This window comes from Mytilus californianus, unplaced genomic scaffold (genome assembly GCF_021869535.1).
Source record: "Mytilus californianus isolate M0D057914Y unplaced genomic scaffold, xbMytCali1.0.p SCAF_5, whole genome shotgun sequence".
Taxonomy (NCBI): Eukaryota; Metazoa; Mollusca; class Bivalvia; order Mytilida; family Mytilidae; genus Mytilus; species Mytilus californianus.
In genome coordinates this window covers 31,931,704-31,951,394 of record NW_026262701.1, presented here as the reverse complement: position 1 = coordinate 31,951,394, position 19,691 = coordinate 31,931,704, and the positions used below count along the sequence as shown (strand labels likewise).

The 19,691-nt window shown below is 35.4% G+C and overlaps 23 non-coding genes across 23 annotated transcripts; all 23 read left to right on the top strand.

Annotated features, from left to right (window-relative positions):
- Window positions 1-366: 366 nt before the first annotated feature.
- Window positions 367-449, top strand: Trnal-uaa (transfer RNA leucine (anticodon UAA)). Its single transcript has one exon. It is a non-coding gene; the product is annotated as a tRNA-Leu (tRNA).
- A 591-nt stretch (window positions 450-1,040) lies between these two features.
- Window positions 1,041-1,123, top strand: Trnal-uaa (transfer RNA leucine (anticodon UAA)). Its single transcript has one exon. It is a non-coding gene; the product is annotated as a tRNA-Leu (tRNA).
- Window positions 1,124-1,715: 592 nt separating this feature from the next.
- Trnal-uaa (transfer RNA leucine (anticodon UAA)) lies at window positions 1,716-1,798 on the top strand. Its single transcript has one exon. It is a non-coding gene; the product is annotated as a tRNA-Leu (tRNA).
- A 1,070-nt stretch (window positions 1,799-2,868) lies between these two features.
- Window positions 2,869-2,951, top strand: Trnal-uaa (transfer RNA leucine (anticodon UAA)). The gene has a single exon. It is a non-coding gene; the product is annotated as a tRNA-Leu (tRNA).
- Window positions 2,952-3,543: 592 nt separating this feature from the next.
- Trnal-uaa (transfer RNA leucine (anticodon UAA)) lies at window positions 3,544-3,626 on the top strand. Its single transcript has one exon. It is a non-coding gene; the product is annotated as a tRNA-Leu (tRNA).
- Window positions 3,627-4,696: 1,070 nt separating this feature from the next.
- Trnal-uaa (transfer RNA leucine (anticodon UAA)) lies at window positions 4,697-4,779 on the top strand. The gene has a single exon. It is a non-coding gene; the product is annotated as a tRNA-Leu (tRNA).
- Window positions 4,780-5,371: 592 nt separating this feature from the next.
- On the top strand, window positions 5,372-5,454 carry Trnal-uaa (transfer RNA leucine (anticodon UAA)). Its single transcript has one exon. It is a non-coding gene; the product is annotated as a tRNA-Leu (tRNA).
- A 592-nt stretch (window positions 5,455-6,046) lies between these two features.
- On the top strand, window positions 6,047-6,129 carry Trnal-uaa (transfer RNA leucine (anticodon UAA)). Its single transcript has one exon. It is a non-coding gene; the product is annotated as a tRNA-Leu (tRNA).
- Window positions 6,130-7,199: 1,070 nt separating this feature from the next.
- Trnal-uaa (transfer RNA leucine (anticodon UAA)) lies at window positions 7,200-7,282 on the top strand. Its single transcript has one exon. It is a non-coding gene; the product is annotated as a tRNA-Leu (tRNA).
- A 592-nt stretch (window positions 7,283-7,874) lies between these two features.
- On the top strand, window positions 7,875-7,957 carry Trnal-uaa (transfer RNA leucine (anticodon UAA)). The gene has a single exon. It is a non-coding gene; the product is annotated as a tRNA-Leu (tRNA).
- Window positions 7,958-8,549: 592 nt separating this feature from the next.
- On the top strand, window positions 8,550-8,632 carry Trnal-uaa (transfer RNA leucine (anticodon UAA)). Its single transcript has one exon. It is a non-coding gene; the product is annotated as a tRNA-Leu (tRNA).
- Window positions 8,633-9,702: 1,070 nt separating this feature from the next.
- Window positions 9,703-9,785, top strand: Trnal-uaa (transfer RNA leucine (anticodon UAA)). The gene has a single exon. It is a non-coding gene; the product is annotated as a tRNA-Leu (tRNA).
- Window positions 9,786-10,376: 591 nt separating this feature from the next.
- On the top strand, window positions 10,377-10,459 carry Trnal-uaa (transfer RNA leucine (anticodon UAA)). The gene has a single exon. It is a non-coding gene; the product is annotated as a tRNA-Leu (tRNA).
- Window positions 10,460-11,051: 592 nt separating this feature from the next.
- Trnal-uaa (transfer RNA leucine (anticodon UAA)) lies at window positions 11,052-11,134 on the top strand. Its single transcript has one exon. It is a non-coding gene; the product is annotated as a tRNA-Leu (tRNA).
- Window positions 11,135-11,726: 592 nt separating this feature from the next.
- Trnal-uaa (transfer RNA leucine (anticodon UAA)) lies at window positions 11,727-11,809 on the top strand. The gene has a single exon. It is a non-coding gene; the product is annotated as a tRNA-Leu (tRNA).
- Window positions 11,810-12,400: 591 nt separating this feature from the next.
- Window positions 12,401-12,483, top strand: Trnal-uaa (transfer RNA leucine (anticodon UAA)). The gene has a single exon. It is a non-coding gene; the product is annotated as a tRNA-Leu (tRNA).
- Window positions 12,484-13,075: 592 nt separating this feature from the next.
- On the top strand, window positions 13,076-13,158 carry Trnal-uaa (transfer RNA leucine (anticodon UAA)). The gene has a single exon. It is a non-coding gene; the product is annotated as a tRNA-Leu (tRNA).
- Window positions 13,159-13,750: 592 nt separating this feature from the next.
- On the top strand, window positions 13,751-13,833 carry Trnal-uaa (transfer RNA leucine (anticodon UAA)). The gene has a single exon. It is a non-coding gene; the product is annotated as a tRNA-Leu (tRNA).
- A 592-nt stretch (window positions 13,834-14,425) lies between these two features.
- Trnal-uaa (transfer RNA leucine (anticodon UAA)) lies at window positions 14,426-14,508 on the top strand. Its single transcript has one exon. It is a non-coding gene; the product is annotated as a tRNA-Leu (tRNA).
- A 592-nt stretch (window positions 14,509-15,100) lies between these two features.
- On the top strand, window positions 15,101-15,183 carry Trnal-uaa (transfer RNA leucine (anticodon UAA)). The gene has a single exon. It is a non-coding gene; the product is annotated as a tRNA-Leu (tRNA).
- A 598-nt stretch (window positions 15,184-15,781) lies between these two features.
- On the top strand, window positions 15,782-15,864 carry Trnal-uaa (transfer RNA leucine (anticodon UAA)). Its single transcript has one exon. It is a non-coding gene; the product is annotated as a tRNA-Leu (tRNA).
- A 592-nt stretch (window positions 15,865-16,456) lies between these two features.
- Trnal-uaa (transfer RNA leucine (anticodon UAA)) lies at window positions 16,457-16,539 on the top strand. Its single transcript has one exon. It is a non-coding gene; the product is annotated as a tRNA-Leu (tRNA).
- A 598-nt stretch (window positions 16,540-17,137) lies between these two features.
- Window positions 17,138-17,220, top strand: Trnal-uaa (transfer RNA leucine (anticodon UAA)). Its single transcript has one exon. It is a non-coding gene; the product is annotated as a tRNA-Leu (tRNA).
- Window positions 17,221-19,691: the final 2,471 nt, after the last annotated feature.

Here is a 19,691-nt window from a genome sequence, read left to right as displayed (position 1 = left end):
TGACCTCTACTCCTTTATGACAGGAAACATATTGTATGTAACATTGCTTTCGTGTTGCGAATTGATTTTTTAGCTGAAATTGTCGTTTATGAGATAATACAATATTTTTTTCTTTTCTCTATATATATGATTATAAAAATTCCTATAGTAACGGTACTCGGGTTGACAAAAATCAAGTTTTACTTAATTGAATATTTCTGCACGAAATAAGTTGAATCGCACGGGATTTTCGATGAAAAGGCTGTCTATTTGTTTACGTTTCCTTTGCGGTATCTCATTTAAACAATTGCGACTTACAAATGAAATGCGAGCAGTGTGATAAGTAGCTATAAGTTCATCTAAACATTTAAGAATCCCATTTGTAACAGTGTGGTGGCCGAGTGGTTAAGGCGTTGGACTTAAGTTCCAATGGACGTATGTCCGCGTGGGTTCGAACCCCACCCGCACTAGTCTTATTTTTATTACACCAAATTGACATCTGGTCTGAAACTGAGTGAATTGTACCCGAGTGCAGGAACTAACAATATCGAATAAGCGATGTGATTAAAGTTCAGAAATAAAGATCTACAGTTGCAACTGGAAGAGTAAAGGTTTTAAATTGTAATTAACGGCAGTCTTTTTCTTATTGCAACTTCAATCAGAAGTTACGCTGAAAGTGACTATAAGCAGGTGTTATGACCACTACTCCTTTATGACAGGAAACATATTGTATGTAACATTGCTTTCGTGTTGCGAATTGATTTTTTAGCTGAAATTGTCGTTTATGAGATAATACAATATTTTTTTCTTTTCTCTATATATATGATTATAAAAATTCCTATAGTAACGGTACTCGGGTTGACAAAAATCAAGTTTTACTTAATTGAATATTTCTGCACGAAATAAGTTGAATCGCACGGGATTTTCGATGAAAAGGCTGTCTATTTGTTTACGTTTGCTTTGCGGTATCTCATTTAAACAATTGCGACTTACAAATGAATGCGAGCAGTGTGATAAGTAGCTATAAGTTCATCTAAACATTTAAGAATCCCATTTGTAACAGTGTGGTGGCCGAGTGGTTAAGGCGTTGGACTTAAGTTCCAATGGACGTATGTCCGCGTGGGTTCGAACCCCACCCGCACTAGTCTTATTTTTATTACACCAAATTGACATCTGGTCTGAAACTGAGTGAATTGTACCCGAGTGCAGGAACTAACAATATCGAATAAGCGATGTGATTAAAGTTCAGAAATAAAGATCTACAGTTGCAACTGGAAGAGTAAAGGTTTTAAATTGTAATTAACGGCAGTCTTTTTCTTATTGCAACTTCAATCAGAAGTTACGCTGAAAGTGACTATAAGCAGGTGTTATGACCACTACTCCTTTATGACAGGAAACATATTGTATGTAACATTGCTTTCGTGTTGCGAATTGATTTTTTAGCTGAAATTGTCGTTTATGAGATAATACAATATTTTTTTCTTTTCTCTATATATATGATTATAAAAATTCCTATAGTAACGGTACTCGGGTTGACAAAAATCAAGTTTTACTTAATTGAATATTTCTGCACGAAATAAGTTGAATCGCACGGGATTTTCGATGAAAAGGCTGTCTATTTGTTTACGTTTCCTTTGCGGTATCTCATTTAAACAATTGCGACTTACAAATGAAATGCGAACAGTGTGATAAGTAGCTATAAGTTCATCTAAACATTTAAGAATCCCATTTGTAACAGTGTGGTGGCCGAGTGGTTAAGGCGTTGGACTTAAGTTCCAATGGACGTATGTCCGCGTGGGTTCGAACCCAACCCGAACTAGTCTTATTTTTATTACACCAAATTGACATCTGGTCTGAAACTGAGTGAATTGTACCCGAGTGCAGGAACTAACAATATCGAATAAGCGATGTGATTAAAGTTCAGAAATAAAGATCTACAGTTGCAACTGGAAGAGTAAAGGTTTTAAATTGTAATTAACGGCAGTCTTTTTCTTATTGCAACTTCAATCAGAAGTTACGCTGAAAGTGACTATAAGCAGGTGTTATGACCACTACTCCTTTATGACAGGAAACATATTGTATGTAACATTGCTTTCGTGTTGCGAATTGATTTTTTAGCTGAAATTGTCGTTTATGAGATAATACAATATTTTTTTCTTTTCTCTATATATATGATTATAAAAATTCCTATAGTAACGGTACTCGGGTTGACAAAAATCAAGTTTTACTTAATTGAATATTTCTGCACGAAATAAGTTGAATCGCACGGGATTTTCGATGAAAAGGCTGTCTATTTGTTTACGTTTCCTTTGCGGTATCTCATTTAAACAATTGCGACTTACAAATGAAATGCGAGCAGTGTGATAAGTAGCTATAAGTTCATCTAAACATTTAAGAATCCCATTTGTAACAGTGTGGTGGCAACTGGAAGAGTAAAGGTTTTAAATTGTAATTAACGGCAGTCTTTTTCTTATTGCAACTTCAATCAGAAGTTACGCTGAAAGTGACTATAAGCAGGTGTTATGACCACTACCCCTTTATGACAGGAAACATATTGTATGTAACATTGCTTTCGTGTTGCGAATTGATTTTTTAGCTGAAATTGTCGTTTATGAGATAATACAATATTTTTTTCTTTTCTCTATATATATGATTATAAAAATTCCTATAGTAACGGTACTCGGGTTGACAAAAATCAAGTTTTACTTAATTGAATATTTCTGCACGAAATAAGTTGAATCGCACGGGATTTTCGATGAAAAGGCTGTCTATTTGTTTACGTTTCCTTTGCGGTATCTCATTTAAACAATTGCGACTTACAAATGAAATGCGAGCAGTGTGATAAGTAGCTATAAGTTCATCTAAACATTTAAGAATCCCATTTGTAACAGTGTGGTGGCCGAGTGGTTAAGGCGTTGGACTTAAGTTCCAATGGACGTATGTCCGCGTGGGTTCGAACCCCACCCGCACTAGTCTTATTTTTATTACACCAAATTGACATCTGGTCTGAAACTGAGTGAATTGTACCCGAGTGCAGGAACTAACAATATCGAATAAGCGATGTGATTAAAGTTCAGAAATAAAGATCTACAGTTGCAACTGGAAGAGTAAAGGTTTTAAATTGTAATTAACGGCAGTCTTTTTCTTATTGCAACTTCAATCAGAAGTTACGCTGAAAGTGACTATAAGCAGGTGTTATGACCACTACTCCTTTATGACAGGAAACATATTGTATGTAACATTGCTTTCGTGTTGCGAATTGATTTTTTAGCTGAAATTGTCGTTTATGAGATAATACAATATTTTTTTCTTTTCTCTATATATATGATTATAAAAATTCCTATAGTAACGGTACTCGGGTTGACAAAAATCAAGTTTTACTTAATTGAATATTTCTGCACGAAATAAGTTGAATCGCACGGGATTTTCGATGAAAAGGCTGTCTATTTGTTTACGTTTCCTTTGCGGTATCTCATTTAAACAATTGCGACTTACAAATGAAATGCGAGCAGTGTGATAAGTAGCTATAAGTTCATCTAAACATTTAAGAATCCCATTTGTAACAGTGTGGTGGCCGAGTGGTTAAGGCGTTGGACTTAAGTTCCAATGGACGTATGTCCGCGTGGGTTCGAACCCCACCCGCACTAGTCTTATTTTTATTACACCAAATTGACATCTGGTCTGAAACTGAGTGAATTGTACCCGAGTGCAGGAACTAACAATATCGAATAAGCGATGTGATTAAAGTTCAGAAATAAAGATCTACAGTTGCAACTGGAAGAGTAAAGGTTTTAAATTGTAATTAACGGCAGTCTTTTTCTTATTGCAACTTCAATCAGAAGTTACGCTGAAAGTGACTATAAGCAGGTGTTATGACCACTACTCCTTTATGACAGGAAACATATTGTATGTAACATTGCTTTCGTGTTGCGAATTGATTTTTTAGCTGAAATTGTCGTTTATGAGATAATACAATATTTTTTTCTTTTCTCTATATATATGATTATAAAAATTCCTATAGTAACGGTACTCGGGTTGACAAAAATCAAGTTTTACTTAATTGAATATTTCTGCACGAAATAAGTTGAATCGCACGGGATTTTCGATGAAAAGGCTGTCTATTTGTTTACGTTTCCTTTGCGGTATCTCATTTAAACAATTGCGACTTACAAATGAAATGCGAGCAGTGTGATAAGTAGCTATAAGTTCATCTAAACATTTAAGAATCCCATTTGTAACAGTGTGGTGGCAACTGGAAGAGTAAAGGTTTTAAATTGTAATTAACGGCAGTCTTTTTCTTATTGCAACTTCAATCAGAAGTTACGCTGAAAGTGACTATAAGCAGGTGTTATGACCACTACCCCTTTATGACAGGAAACATATTGTATGTAACATTGCTTTCGTGTTGCGAATTGATTTTTTAGCTGAAATTGTCGTTTATGAGATAATACAATATTTTTTTCTTTTCTCTATATATATGATTATAAAAATTCCTATAGTAACGGTACTCGGGTTGACAAAAATCAAGTTTTACTTAATTGAATATTTCTGCACGAAATAAGTTGAATCGCACGGGATTTTCGATGAAAAGGCTGTCTATTTGTTTACGTTTCCTTTGCGGTATCTCATTTAAACAATTGCGACTTACAAATGAAATGCGAGCAGTGTGATAAGTAGCTATAAGTTCATCTAAACATTTAAGAATCCCATTTGTAACAGTGTGGTGGCCGAGTGGTTAAGGCGTTGGACTTAAGTTCCAATGGACGTATGTCCGCGTGGGTTCGAACCCCACCCGCACTAGTCTTATTTTTATTACACCAAATTGACATCTGGTCTGAAACTGAGTGAATTGTACCCGAGTGCAGGAACTAACAATATCGAATAAGCGATGTGATTAAAGTTCAGAAATAAAGATCTACAGTTGCAACTGGAAGAGTAAAGGTTTTAAATTGTAATTAACGGCAGTCTTTTTCTTATTGCAACTTCAATCAGAAGTTACGCTGAAAGTGACTATAAGCAGGTGTTATGACCACTACTCCTTTATGACAGGAAACATATTGTATGTAACATTGCTTTCGTGTTGCGAATTGATTTTTTAGCTGAAATTGTCGTTTATGAGATAATACAATATTTTTTTCTTTTCTCTATATATATGATTATAAAAATTCCTATAGTAACGGTACTCGGGTTGACAAAAATCAAGTTTTACTTAATTGAATATTTCTGCACGAAATAAGTTGAATCGCACGGGATTTTCGATGAAAAGGCTGTCTATTTGTTTACGTTTCCTTTGCGGTATCTCATTTAAACAATTGCGACTTACAAATGAAATGCGAGCAGTGTGATAAGTAGCTATAAGTTCATCTAAACATTTAAGAATCCCATTTGTAACAGTGTGGTGGCCGAGTGGTTAAGGCGTTGGACTTAAGTTCCAATGGACGTATGTCCGCGTGGGTTCGAACCCCACCCGCACTAGTCTTATTTTTATTACACCAAATTGACATCTGGTCTGAAACTGAGTGAATTGTACCCGAGTGCAGGAACTAACAATATCGAATAAGCGATGTGATTAAAGTTCAGAAATAAAGATCTACAGTTGCAACTGGAAGAGTAAAGGTTTTAAATTGTAATTAACGGCAGTCTTTTTCTTATTGCAACTTCAATCAGAAGTTACGCTGAAAGTGACTATAAGCAGGTGTTATGACCACTACTCCTTTATGACAGGAAACATATTGTATGTAACATTGCTTTCGTGTTGCGAATTGATTTTTTAGCTGAAATTGTCGTTTATGAGATAATACAATATTTTTTTCTTTTCTCTATATATATGATTATAAAAATTCCTATAGTAACGGTACTCGGGTTGACAAAAATCAAGTTTTACTTAATTGAATATTTCTGCACGAAATAAGTTGAATCGCACGGGATTTTCGATGAAAAGGCTGTCTATTTGTTTACGTTTCCTTTGCGGTATCTCATTTAAACAATTGCGACTTACAAATGAAATGCGAGCAGTGTGATAAGTAGCTATAAGTTCATCTAAACATTTAAGAATCCCATTTGTAACAGTGTGGTGGCCGAGTGGTTAAGGCGTTGGACTTAAGTTCCAATGGACGTATGTCCGCGTGGGTTCGAACCCCACCCGCACTAGTCTTATTTTTATTACACCAAATTGACATCTGGTCTGAAACTGAGTGAATTGTACCCGAGTGCAGGAACTAACAATATCGAATAAGCGATGTGATTAAAGTTCAGAAATAAAGATCTACAGTTGCAACTGGAAGAGTAAAGGTTTTAAATTGTAATTAACGGCAGTCTTTTTCTTATTGCAACTTCAATCAGAAGTTACGCTGAAAGTGACTATAAGCAGGTGTTATGACCACTACTCCTTTATGACAGGAAACATATTGTATGTAACATTGCTTTCGTGTTGCGAATTGATTTTTTAGCTGAAATTGTCGTTTATGAGATAATACAATATTTTTTTCTTTTCTCTATATATATGATTATAAAAATTCCTATAGTAACGGTACTCGGGTTGACAAAAATCAAGTTTTACTTAATTGAATATTTCTGCACGAAATAAGTTGAATCGCACGGGATTTTCGATGAAAAGGCTGTCTATTTGTTTACGTTTCCTTTGCGGTATCTCATTTAAACAATTGCGACTTACAAATGAAATGCGAGCAGTGTGATAAGTAGCTATAAGTTCATCTAAACATTTAAGAATCCCATTTGTAACAGTGTGGTGGCAACTGGAAGAGTAAAGGTTTTAAATTGTAATTAACGGCAGTCTTTTTCTTATTGCAACTTCAATCAGAAGTTACGCTGAAAGTGACTATAAGCAGGTGTTATGACCACTACCCCTTTATGACAGGAAACATATTGTATGTAACATTGCTTTCGTGTTGCGAATTGATTTTTTAGCTGAAATTGTCGTTTATGAGATAATACAATATTTTTTTCTTTTCTCTATATATATGATTATAAAAATTCCTATAGTAACGGTACTCGGGTTGACAAAAATCAAGTTTTACTTAATTGAATATTTCTGCACGAAATAAGTTGAATCGCACGGGATTTTCGATGAAAAGGCTGTCTATTTGTTTACGTTTCCTTTGCGGTATCTCATTTAAACAATTGCGACTTACAAATGAAATGCGAGCAGTGTGATAAGTAGCTATAAGTTCATCTAAACATTTAAGAATCCCATTTGTAACAGTGTGGTGGCCGAGTGGTTAAGGCGTTGGACTTAAGTTCCAATGGACGTATGTCCGCGTGGGTTCGAACCCCACCCGCACTAGTCTTATTTTTATTACACCAAATTGACATCTGGTCTGAAACTGAGTGAATTGTACCCGAGTGCAGGAACTAACAATATCGAATAAGCGATGTGATTAAAGTTCAGAAATAAAGATCTACAGTTGCAACTGGAAGAGTAAAGGTTTTAAATTGTAATTAACGGCAGTCTTTTTCTTATTGCAACTTCAATCAGAAGTTACGCTGAAAGTGACTATAAGCAGGTGTTATGACCACTACTCCTTTATGACAGGAAACATATTGTATGTAACATTGCTTTCGTGTTGCGAATTGATTTTTTAGCTGAAATTGTCGTTTATGAGATAATACAATATTTTTTTCTTTTCTCTATATATATGATTATAAAAATTCCTATAGTAACGGTACTCGGGTTGACAAAAATCAAGTTTTACTTAATTGAATATTTCTGCACGAAATAAGTTGAATCGCACGGGATTTTCGATGAAAAGGCTGTCTATTTGTTTACGTTTCCTTTGCGGTATCTCATTTAAACAATTGCGACTTACAAATGAAATGCGAGCAGTGTGATAAGTAGCTATAAGTTCATCTAAACATTTAAGAATCCCATTTGTAACAGTGTGGTGGCCGAGTGGTTAAGGCGTTGGACTTAAGTTCCAATGGACGTATGTCCGCGTGGGTTCGAACCCCACCCGCACTAGTCTTATTTTTATTACACCAAATTGACATCTGGTCTGAAACTGAGTGAATTGTACCCGAGTGCAGGAACTAACAATATCGAATAAGCGATGTGATTAAAGTTCAGAAATAAAGATCTACAGTTGCAACTGGAAGAGTAAAGGTTTTAAATTGTAATTAACGGCAGTCTTTTTCTTATTGCAACTTCAATCAGAAGTTACGCTGAAAGTGACTATAAGCAGGTGTTATGACCACTACTCCTTTATGACAGGAAACATATTGTATGTAACATTGCTTTCGTGTTGCGAATTGATTTTTTAGCTGAAATTGTCGTTTATGAGATAATACAATATTTTTTTCTTTTCTCTATATATATGATTATAAAAATTCCTATAGTAACGGTACTCGGGTTGACAAAAATCAAGTTTTACTTAATTGAATATTTCTGCACGAAATAAGTTGAATCGCACGGGATTTTCGATGAAAAGGCTGTCTATTTGTTTACGTTTCCTTTGCGGTATCTCATTTAAACAATTGCGACTTACAAATGAAATGCGAGCAGTGTGATAAGTAGCTATAAGTTCATCTAAACATTTAAGAATCCCATTTGTAACAGTGTGGTGGCCGAGTGGTTAAGGCGTTGGACTTAAGTTCCAATGGACGTATGTCCGCGTGGGTTCGAACCCCACCCGCACTAGTCTTATTTTTATTACACCAAATTGACATCTGGTCTGAAACTGAGTGAATTGTACCCGAGTGCAGGAACTAACAATATCGAATAAGCGATGTGATTAAAGTTCAGAAATAAAGATCTACAGTTGCAACTGGAAGAGTAAAGGTTTTAAATTGTAATTAACGGCAGTCTTTTTCTTATTGCAACTTCAATCAGAAGTTACGCTGAAAGTGACTATAAGCAGGTGTTATGACCACTACTCCTTTATGACAGGAAACATATTGTATGTAACATTGCTTTCGTGTTGCGAATTGATTTTTTAGCTGAAATTGTCGTTTATGAGATAATACAATATTTTTTTCTTTTCTCTATATATATGATTATAAAAATTCCTATAGTAACGGTACTCGGGTTGACAAAAATCAAGTTTTACTTAATTGAATATTTCTGCACGAAATAAGTTGAATCGCACGGGATTTTCGATGAAAAGGCTGTCTATTTGTTTACGTTTCCTTTGCGGTATCTCATTTAAACAATTGCGACTTACAAATGAAATGCGAGCAGTGTGATAAGTAGCTATAAGTTCATCTAAACATTTAAGAATCCCATTTGTAACAGTGTGGTGGCAACTGGAAGAGTAAAGGTTTTAAATTGTAATTAACGGCAGTCTTTTTCTTATTGCAACTTCAATCAGAAGTTACGCTGAAAGTGACTATAAGCAGGTGTTATGACCACTACCCCTTTATGACAGGAAACATATTGTATGTAACATTGCTTTCGTGTTGCGAATTGATTTTTTAGCTGAAATTGTCGTTTATGAGATAATACAATATTTTTTTCTTTTCTCTATATATATGATTATAAAAATTCCTATAGTAACGGTACTCGGGTTGACAAAAATCAAGTTTTACTTAATTGAATATTTCTGCACGAAATAAGTTGAATCGCACGGGATTTTCGATGAAAAGGCTGTCTATTTGTTTACGTTTCCTTTGCGGTATCTCATTTAAACAATTGCGACTTACAAATGAAATGCGAGCAGTGTGATAAGTAGCTATAAGTTCATCTAAACATTTAAGAATCCCATTTGTAACAGTGTGGTGGCCGAGTGGTTAAGGCGTTGGACTTAAGTTCCAATGGACGTATGTCCGCGTGGGTTCGAACCCCACCCGCACTAGTCTTATTTTTATTACACCAAATTGACATCTGGTCTGAAACTGAGTGAATTGTACCCGAGTGCAGGAACTAACAATATCGAATAAGCGATGTGATTAAAGTTCAGAAATAAAGATCTACAGTTGCAACTGGAAGAGTAAAGGTTTTAAATTGTAATTAACGGCAGTCTTTTTCTTATTGCAACTTCAATCAGAAGTTACGCTGAAAGTGACTATAAGCAGGTGTTATGACCACTACTCCTTTATGACAGGAAACATATTGTATGTAACATTGCTTTCGTGTTGCGAATTGATTTTTTAGCTGAAATTGTCGTTTATGAGATAATACAATATTTTTTTCTTTTCTCTATATATATGATTATAAAAATTCCTATAGTAACGGTACTCGGGTTGACAAAAATCAAGTTTTACTTAATTGAATATTTCTGCACGAAATAAGTTGAATCGCACGGGATTTTCGATGAAAAGGCTGTCTATTTGTTTACGTTTGCTTTGCGGTATCTCATTTAAACAATTGCGACTTACAAATGAATGCGAGCAGTGTGATAAGTAGCTATAAGTTCATCTAAACATTTAAGAATCCCATTTGTAACAGTGTGGTGGCCGAGTGGTTAAGGCGTTGGACTTAAGTTCCAATGGACGTATGTCCGCGTGGGTTCGAACCCCACCCGCACTAGTCTTATTTTTATTACACCAAATTGACATCTGGTCTGAAACTGAGTGAATTGTACCCGAGTGCAGGAACTAACAATATCGAATAAGCGATGTGATTAAAGTTCAGAAATAAAGATCTACAGTTGCAACTGGAAGAGTAAAGGTTTTAAATTGTAATTAACGGCAGTCTTTTTCTTATTGCAACTTCAATCAGAAGTTACGCTGAAAGTGACTATAAGCAGGTGTTATGACCACTACCCCTTTATGACAGGAAACATATTGTATGTAACATTGCTTTCGTGTTGCGAATTGATTTTTTAGCTGAAATTGTCGTTTATGAGATAATACAATATTTTTTTCTTTTCTCTATATATATGATTATAAAAATTCCTATAGTAACGGTACTCGGGTTGACAAAAATCAAGTTTTACTTAATTGAATATTTCTGCACGAAATAAGTTGAATCGCACGGGATTTTCGATGAAAAGGCTGTCTATTTGTTTACGTTTCCTTTGCGGTATCTCATTTAAACAATTGCGACTTACAAATGAAATGCGAGCAGTGTGATAAGTAGCTATAAGTTCATCTAAACATTTAAGAATCCCATTTGTAACAGTGTGGTGGCCGAGTGGTTAAGGCGTTGGACTTAAGTTCCAATGGACGTATGTCCGCGTGGGTTCGAACCCCACCCGCACTAGTCTTATTTTTATTACACCAAATTGACATCTGGTCTGAAACTGAGTGAATTGTACCCGAGTGCAGGAACTAACAATATCGAATAAGCGATGTGATTAAAGTTCAGAAATAAAGATCTACAGTTGCAACTGGAAGAGTAAAGGTTTTAAATTGTAATTAACGGCAGTCTTTTTCTTATTGCAACTTCAATCAGAAGTTACGCTGAAAGTGACTATAAGCAGGTGTTATGACCACTACTCCTTTATGACAGGAAACATATTGTATGTAACATTGCTTTCGTGTTGCGAATTGATTTTTTAGCTGAAATTGTCGTTTATGAGATAATACAATATTTTTTTCTTTTCTCTATATATATGATTATAAAAATTCCTATAGTAACGGTACTCGGGTTGACAAAAATCAAGTTTTACTTAATTGAATATTTCTGCACGAAATAAGTTGAATCGCACGGGATTTTCGATGAAAAGGCTGTCTATTTGTTTACGTTTCCTTTGCGGTATCTCATTTAAACAATTGCGACTTACAAATGAAATGCGAACAGTGTGATAAGTAGCTATAAGTTCATCTAAACATTTAAGAATCCCATTTGAAACAGTGTGGTGGCCGAGTGGTTAAGGCGTTGGACTTAAGTTCCAATGGACGTATGTCCGCGTGGGTTCGAACCCCACCCGCACTAGTCTTATTTTTATTACACCAAATTGACATCTGGTCTGAAACTGAGTGAATTGTACCCGAGTGCAGGAACTAACAATATCGAATAAGCGATGTGATTAAAGTTCAGAAATAAAGATCTACAGTTGCAACTGGAAGAGTAAAGGTTTTAAATTGTAATTAACGGCAGTCTTTTTCTTATTGCAACTTCAATCAGAAGTTACGCTGAAAGTGACTATAAGCAGGTGTTATGACCTCTACTCCTTTATGACAGGAAACATATTGTATGTAACATTGCTTTCGTGTTGCGAATTGATTTTTTAGCTGAAATTGTCGTTTATGAGATAATACAATATTTTTTTCTTTTCTCTATATATATGATTATAAAAATTCCTATAGTAACGGTACTCGGGTTGACAAAAATCAAGTTTTACTTAATTGAATATTTCTGCACGAAATAAGTTGAATCGCACGGGATTTTCGATGAAAAGGCTGTCTATTTGTTTACGTTTGCTTTGCGGTATCTCATTTAAACAATTGCGACTTACAAATGAATGCGAGCAGTGTGATAAGTAGCTATAAGTTCATCTAAACATTTAAGAATCCCATTTGTAACAGTGTGGTGGCCGAGTGGTTAAGGCGTTGGACTTAAGTTCCAATGGACGTATGTCCGCGTGGGTTCGAACCCCACCCGCACTAGTCTTATTTTTATTACACCAAATTGACATCTGGTCTGAAACTGAGTGAATTGTACCCGAGTGCAGGAACTAACAATATCGAATAAGCGATGTGATTAAAGTTCAGAAATAAAGATCTACAGTTGCAACTGGAAGAGTAAAGGTTTTAAATTGTAATTAACGGCAGTCTTTTTCTTATTGCAACTTCAATCAGAAGTTACGCTGAAAGTGACTATAAGCAGGTGTTATGACCACTACTCCTTTATGACAGGAAACATATTGTATGTAACATTGCTTTCGTGTTGCGAATTGATTTTTTAGCTGAAATTGTCGTTTATGAGATAATACAATATTTTTTTCTTTTCTCTATATATATGATTATAAAAATTCCTATAGTAACGGTACTCGGGTTGACAAAAATCAAGTTTTACTTAATTGAATATTTCTGCACGAAATAAGTTGAATCGCACGGGATTTTCGATGAAAAGGCTGTCTATTTGTTTACGTTTCCTTTGCGGTATCTCATTTAAACAATTGCGACTTACAAATGAAATGCGAGCAGTGTGATAAGTAGCTATAAGTTCATCTAAACATTTAAGAATCCCATTTGTAACAGTGTGGTGGCCGAGTGGTTAAGGCGTTGGACTTAAGTTCCAATGGACGTATGTCCGCGTGGGTTCGAACCCCACCCGCACTAGTCTTATTTTTATTACACCAAATTGACATCTGGTCTGAAACTGAGTGAATTGTACCCGAGTGCAGGAACTAACAATATCGAATAAGCGATGTGATTAAAGTTCAGAAATAAAGATCTACAGTTGCAACTGGAAGAGTAAAGGTTTTAAATTGTAATTAACGGCAGTCTTTTTCTTATTGCAACTTCAATCAGAAGTTACGCTGAAAGTGACTATAAGCAGGTGTTATGACCACTACTCCTTTATGACAGGAAACATATTGTATGTAACATTGCTTTCGTGTTGCGAATTGATTTTTTAGCTGAAATTGTCGTTTATGAGATAATACAATATTTTTTTCTTTTCTCTATATATATGATTATAAAAATTCCTATAGTAACGGTACTCGGGTTGACAAAAATCAAGTTTTACTTAATTGAATATTTCTGCACGAAATAAGTTGAATCGCACGGGATTTTCGATGAAAAGGCTGTCTATTTGTTTACGTTTCCTTTGCGGTATCTCATTTAAACAATTGCGACTTACAAATGAAATGCGAACAGTGTGATAAGTAGCTATAAGTTCATCTAAACATTTAAGAATCCCATTTGTAACAGTGTGGTGGCCGAGTGGTTAAGGCGTTGGACTTAAGTTCCAATGGACGTATGTCCGCGTGGGTTCGAACCCCACCCGCACTAGTCTTATTTTTATTACACCAAATTGACATCTGGTCTGAAACTGAGTGAATTGTACCCGAGTGCAGGAACTAACAATATCGAATAAGCGATGTGATTAAAGTTCAGAAATAAAGATCTACAGTTGCAACTGGAAGAGTAAAGGTTTTAAATTGTAATTAACGGCAGTCTTTTTCTTATTGCAACTTCAATCAGAAGTTACGCTGAAAGTGACTATAAGCAGGTGTTATGACCTCTACTCCTTTATGACAGGAAACATATTGTATGTAACATTGCTTTCGTGTTGCGAATTGATTTTTTAGCTGAAATTGTCGTTTATGAGATAATACAATATTTTTTTCTTTTCTCTATATATATGATTATAAAAATTCCTATAGTAACGGTACTCGGGTTGACAAAAATCAAGTTTTACTTAATTGAATATTTCTGCACGAAATAAGTTGAATCGCACGGGATTTTCGATGAAAAGGCTGTCTATTTGTTTACGTTTCCTTTGCGGTATCTCATTTAAACAATTGCGACTTACAAATGAAATGCGAACAGTGTGATAAGTAGCTATAAGTTCATCTAAACATTTAAGAATCCCATTTGTAACAGTGTGGTGGCCGAGTGGTTAAGGCGTTGGACTTAAGTTCCAATGGACGTATGTCCGCGTGGGTTCGAACCCCACCCGCACTAGTCTTATTTTTATTACACCAAATTGACATCTGGTCTGAAACTGAGTGAATTGTACCCGAGTGCAGGAACTAACAATATCGAATAAGCGATGTGATTAAAGTTCAGAAATAAAGATCTACAGTTGCAACTGGAAGAGTAAAGGTTTTAAATTGTAATTAACGACAGTCTTTTTCTTATTGCAACTTCAATCAGAAGTTACGCTGAAAGTGACTATAAGCAGGTGTTATGACCACTACTCCTTTATGACAGGAAACATATTGTATGTAACATTGCTTTCGTGTTGCGAATTGATTTTTTAGCTGAAAGTGTCGTTTATGAGATAATACAATATTTTTTTCTTTTCTCTATATATATGATTATAAAAATTCCTATAGTAACGGTACTCGGGTTGACAAAAATCAAGTTTTACTTAATTGAATATTTCTGCACGAAATAAGTTGAATCGCACGGGATTTTCGATGAAAAGGCTGTCTATTTGTTTACGTTTCCTTTGCGGTATCTCATTTAAACAATTGCGACTTACAAATGAAATGCGAGCAGTGTGATAAGTAGCTATAAGTTCATCTAAACATTTAAGAATCCCATTTGTAACAGTGTGGTGGCCGAGTGGTTAAGGCGTTGGACTTAAGTTCCAATGGACGTATGTCCGCGTGGGTTCGAACCCCACCCGCACTAGTCTTATTTTTATTACACCAAATTGACATCTGGTCTGAAACTGAGTGAATTGTACCCGAGTGCAGGAACTAACAATATCGAATAAGCGATGTGATTAAAGTTCAGAAATAAAGATCTACAGTTGCAACTGGAAGAGTAAAGGTTTTAAATTGTAATTAACGGCAGTCTTTTTCTTATTGCAACTTCAATCAGAAGTTACGCTGAAAGTGACTATAAGCAGGTGTTATGACCACTACTCCTTTATGACAGGAAACATATTGTATGTAACATTGCTTTCGTGTTGCGAATTGATTTTTTAGCTGAAATTGTCGTTTATGAGATAATACAATATTTTTTTCTTTTCTCTATATACTAGTATATGATTATAAAAATTCCTATAGTAACGGTACTCGGGTTGACAAAAATCAAGTTTTACTTAATTGAATATTTCTGCACGAAATAAGTTGAATCGCACGGGATTTTCGATGAAAAGGCTGTTTATTTGTTTACGTTTCCTTTGCGGTATCTCATTTAAACAATTGCGACTTACAAATGAAATGCGAGCAGTGTAATAAGTAGCTATAAGTTCATCTAAACATTTAAGAATCCCATTTGTAACAGTGTGGTGGCCGAGTGGTTAAGGCGTTGGACTTAAGTTCCAATGGACGTATGTCCGCGTGGGTTCGAACCCCACCCGCACTAGTCTTATTTTTATTACACCAAATTGACATCTGGTCTGAAACTGAGTGAATTGTACCCGAGTGCAGGAACTAACAATATCGAATAAGCGATGTGATTAAAGTTCAGAAATAAAGATCTACAGTTGCAACTGGAAGAGTAAAGGTTTTAAATTGTAATTAACGACAGTCTTTTTCTTATTGCAACTTCAATCAGAAGTTACGCTGAAAGTGACTATAAGCAGGTGTTATGACCACTACTCCTTTATGACAGGAAACATATTGTATGTAACATTGCTTTCGTGTTGCGAATTGATTTTTTAGCTGAAAGTGTCGTTTATGAGATAATACAATATTTTTTTCTTTTCTCTATATATATGATTATAAAAATTCCTATAGTAACGGTACTCGGGTTGACAAAAATCAAGTTTTACTTAATTGAATATTTCTGCACGAAATAAGTTGAATCGCACGGGATTTTCGATGAAAAGGCTGTCTATTTGTTTACGTTTCCTTTGCGGTATCTCATTTAAACAATTGCGACTTACAAATGAAATGCGAGCAGTGTGATAAGTAGCTATAAGTTCATCTAAACATTTAAGAATCCCATTTGTAACAGTGTGGTGGCCGAGTGGTTAAGGCGTTGGACTTAAGTTCCAATGGACGTATGTCCGCGTGGGTTCGAACCCCACCCGCACTAGTCTTATTTTTATTACACCAAATTGACATCTGGTCTGAAACTGAGTGAATTGTACCCGAGTGCAGGAACTAACAATATCGAATAAGCGATGTGATTAAAGTTCAGAAATAAAGATCTACAGTTGCAACTGGAAGAGTAAAGGTTTTAAATTGTAATTAACGGCAGTCTTTTTCTTATTGCAACTTCAATCAGAAGTTACGCTGAAAGTGACTATAAGCAGGTGTTATGACCACTACTCCTTTATGACAGGAAACATATTGTATGTAACATTGCTTTCGTGTTGCGAATTGATTTTTTAGCTGAAATTGTCGTTTATGAGATAATACAATATTTTTTTCTTTTCTCTATATACTAGTATATGATTATAAAAATTCCTATAGTAACGGTACTCGGGTTGACAAAAATCAAGTTTTACTTAATTGAATATTTCTGCACGAAATAAGTTGAATCGCACGGGATTTTCGATGAAAAGGCTGTTTATTTGTTTACGTTTCCTTTGCGGTATCTCATTTAAACAATTGCGACTTACAAATGAAATGCGAGCAGTGTAATAAGTAGCTATAAGTTCATCTAAACATTTAAGAATCCCATTTGTAACAGTGTGGTGGCCGAGTGGTTAAGGCGTTGGACTTAAGTTCCAATGGACGTATGTCCGCGTGGGTTCGAACCCCACCCGCACTAGTCTTATTTTTATTACACCAAATTGACATCTGGTCTGAAACTGAGTGAATTGTACCTGAGTGCAGGAACTAACCATATCGAATAAGCGATGTGATTAAAGTTCAGAAATAAAGATCTACAGTTGCAACTGGAAGAGTAAAGGTTTTAAATTGTAATTAACGGCAGTCTTTTTCTTATTGCAACTTCAATCAGAAGTTACGCTGAAAGTGACTATAAGCAGGTGTTATGACCACTACTCCTTTATGACAGGAAACATATTGTATGTAACATTGCTTTCGTGTTGCGAATTGATTTTTTAGCTGAAATTGTCGTTTATGAGATAATACAATATTTTTTTCTTTTCTCTATATATATGATTATAAAAATTCCTATAGTAACGGTACTCGGGTTGACAAAAATCAAGTTTTACTTAATTGAATATTTCTGCACGAAATAAGTTGAATCGCACGGGATTTTCGATGAAAAGGCTGTCTATTTGTTTACGTTTCCTTTGCGGTATCTCATTTAAACAATTGCGACTTACAAATGAAATGCGAGCAGTGTGATAAGTAGCTATAAGTTCATCTAAACATTTAAGAATCCCATTTGTAACAGTGTGGTGGCCGAGTGGTTAAGGCGTTGGACTTAAGTTCCAATGGACGTATGTCCGCGTGGGTGGGGGTTCGAACGCACCGGAAGGTCAACATGTAGTGTTTATAGGACTCTATAAATTTTCCGAAATTGGTGAGTTTGGATGAATGTTTTCCACTCGAATTGTTGTACATAGTATTTATTAATGTGAAAAGTTCATTTTTGACTGTATTTTGACTTGTATGAGTACCCTTATTCCTGTTTATCAGCAAACAGGATAAGGGGGAGGGGGATCCAGTGTGAAGGGGACAGTAACGTGTCTTACTTCGTTGTTTTGAATTATTTTGTTTTGCGTTCGGAAAAATGGATAAGGTGACTAACAAACATTTTCGATCTCCAAATCGACAGAAACAAAACTATGTTGTTGGAGATAAATCGTACTCAAGGGATTGTACTATCAGGATCGAACGATTAAATACAAATGTTATTAAAGAGAGAATAATTATTGAAGAAGTTGAGACTATCATAGGACTAAATACTGTTTTAGCTGTGGTTCAGCATGATGCATCTTCGTACGATGTAACTATGGATAGTAAACAGAATGCTTTAAAGTTGTTGGGTGGTATATCTATTGGAAGCCGGGAATATTCAGTAAGCTTAATGCATTCTGATATTACTGTTGTGTCTGTAATGAAACTGCCGTCATATGTTCCAGATGAAGATATTCGAATTAAACTAGCTATTAAAGGAGTTATTGTCGTGTCTCCTATATATAGAAGAACGGTTCCAGGTACGCAAGTTGCGGACGGTACCAGGTTCATGCGATGCACGTTCCCTCCGGGATTAGTAGCTCTACCTTGGACAATACCGTTCAAAATAGGATCTGAAACGAAATATTTCAGACTGAAACATAATAACCAAACAAAAGTATGTTCGGAATGCTTGTCGCCGGATCACATGAAAAATAATTGTCCTCATTTTGAATGCCATGGCTGTGGTGAGGTAGGACATCCAAAGAGGTATTGCAAAGCAACTAAATGCAAGTCGTGTAGCAATTTACCATTATTGTGTGTTTGTACTCGGGGTACTTTTGGAAGGAACAATAGGACACCTGATGCGTCAAAGAATTGTAAGGAATGTGGAAAATTCTTTTGTATGTGCAAATGTAGTATTTGTGGCAATAAGGTTTGCACCTGTGTTTGTTTAAAGTGTGAACAATATCCGTGTATATGTAGTTGTATGTACTGCCATGAGGAATCATGTGTGTTCCCCTGTCAAGACTGTGATAGGCAACCCTGTGAATGTAAATGTGATAATTGTTCGGAATTATTGAAGAACTGTACCTGTATGGATCAAAATATTGATGAAGATAAAGATAAGGATGATGACAGTGAGGTAGTTATACAATTTAAGGATGATGATGTAGAAAGTAGTGAAAATATAATTGATGATGAACAAACAGAGTTGAAAAAAGTAGATGATTCCCATATGAATGTTAAAATTGTTGTAGCAGAGGTCCATGCCAATAGTAGTGGCATACAGGAGGACAGCAGGAAACGGAAATTGGACAGGGATGATCAAATATTTGATGATGGTAATGATGGTGATGATGATATTAATGTAATTGAACAGGCTCAAGATAAAAACAAAAGAGCAGACAGTGATTCTGATGAAGTTGTTAAAAAGAAAAAAAATGAAGAGTGCTCTCCTGTTGACATTATTGTTACAGAAGAGTGTAATGTGGAGATGGCAACAGAGGAGCACTCGATAGATATGGATGATGAATATAGCACCTGTGATGATGACGAAGAAGTCAATGTTGAAGGTGCAAGTAATAATAAGGAATCATTTGTCTGTTCTGATGTAGAGTTAAATACAGATTGTAACATTATTGATAGCGG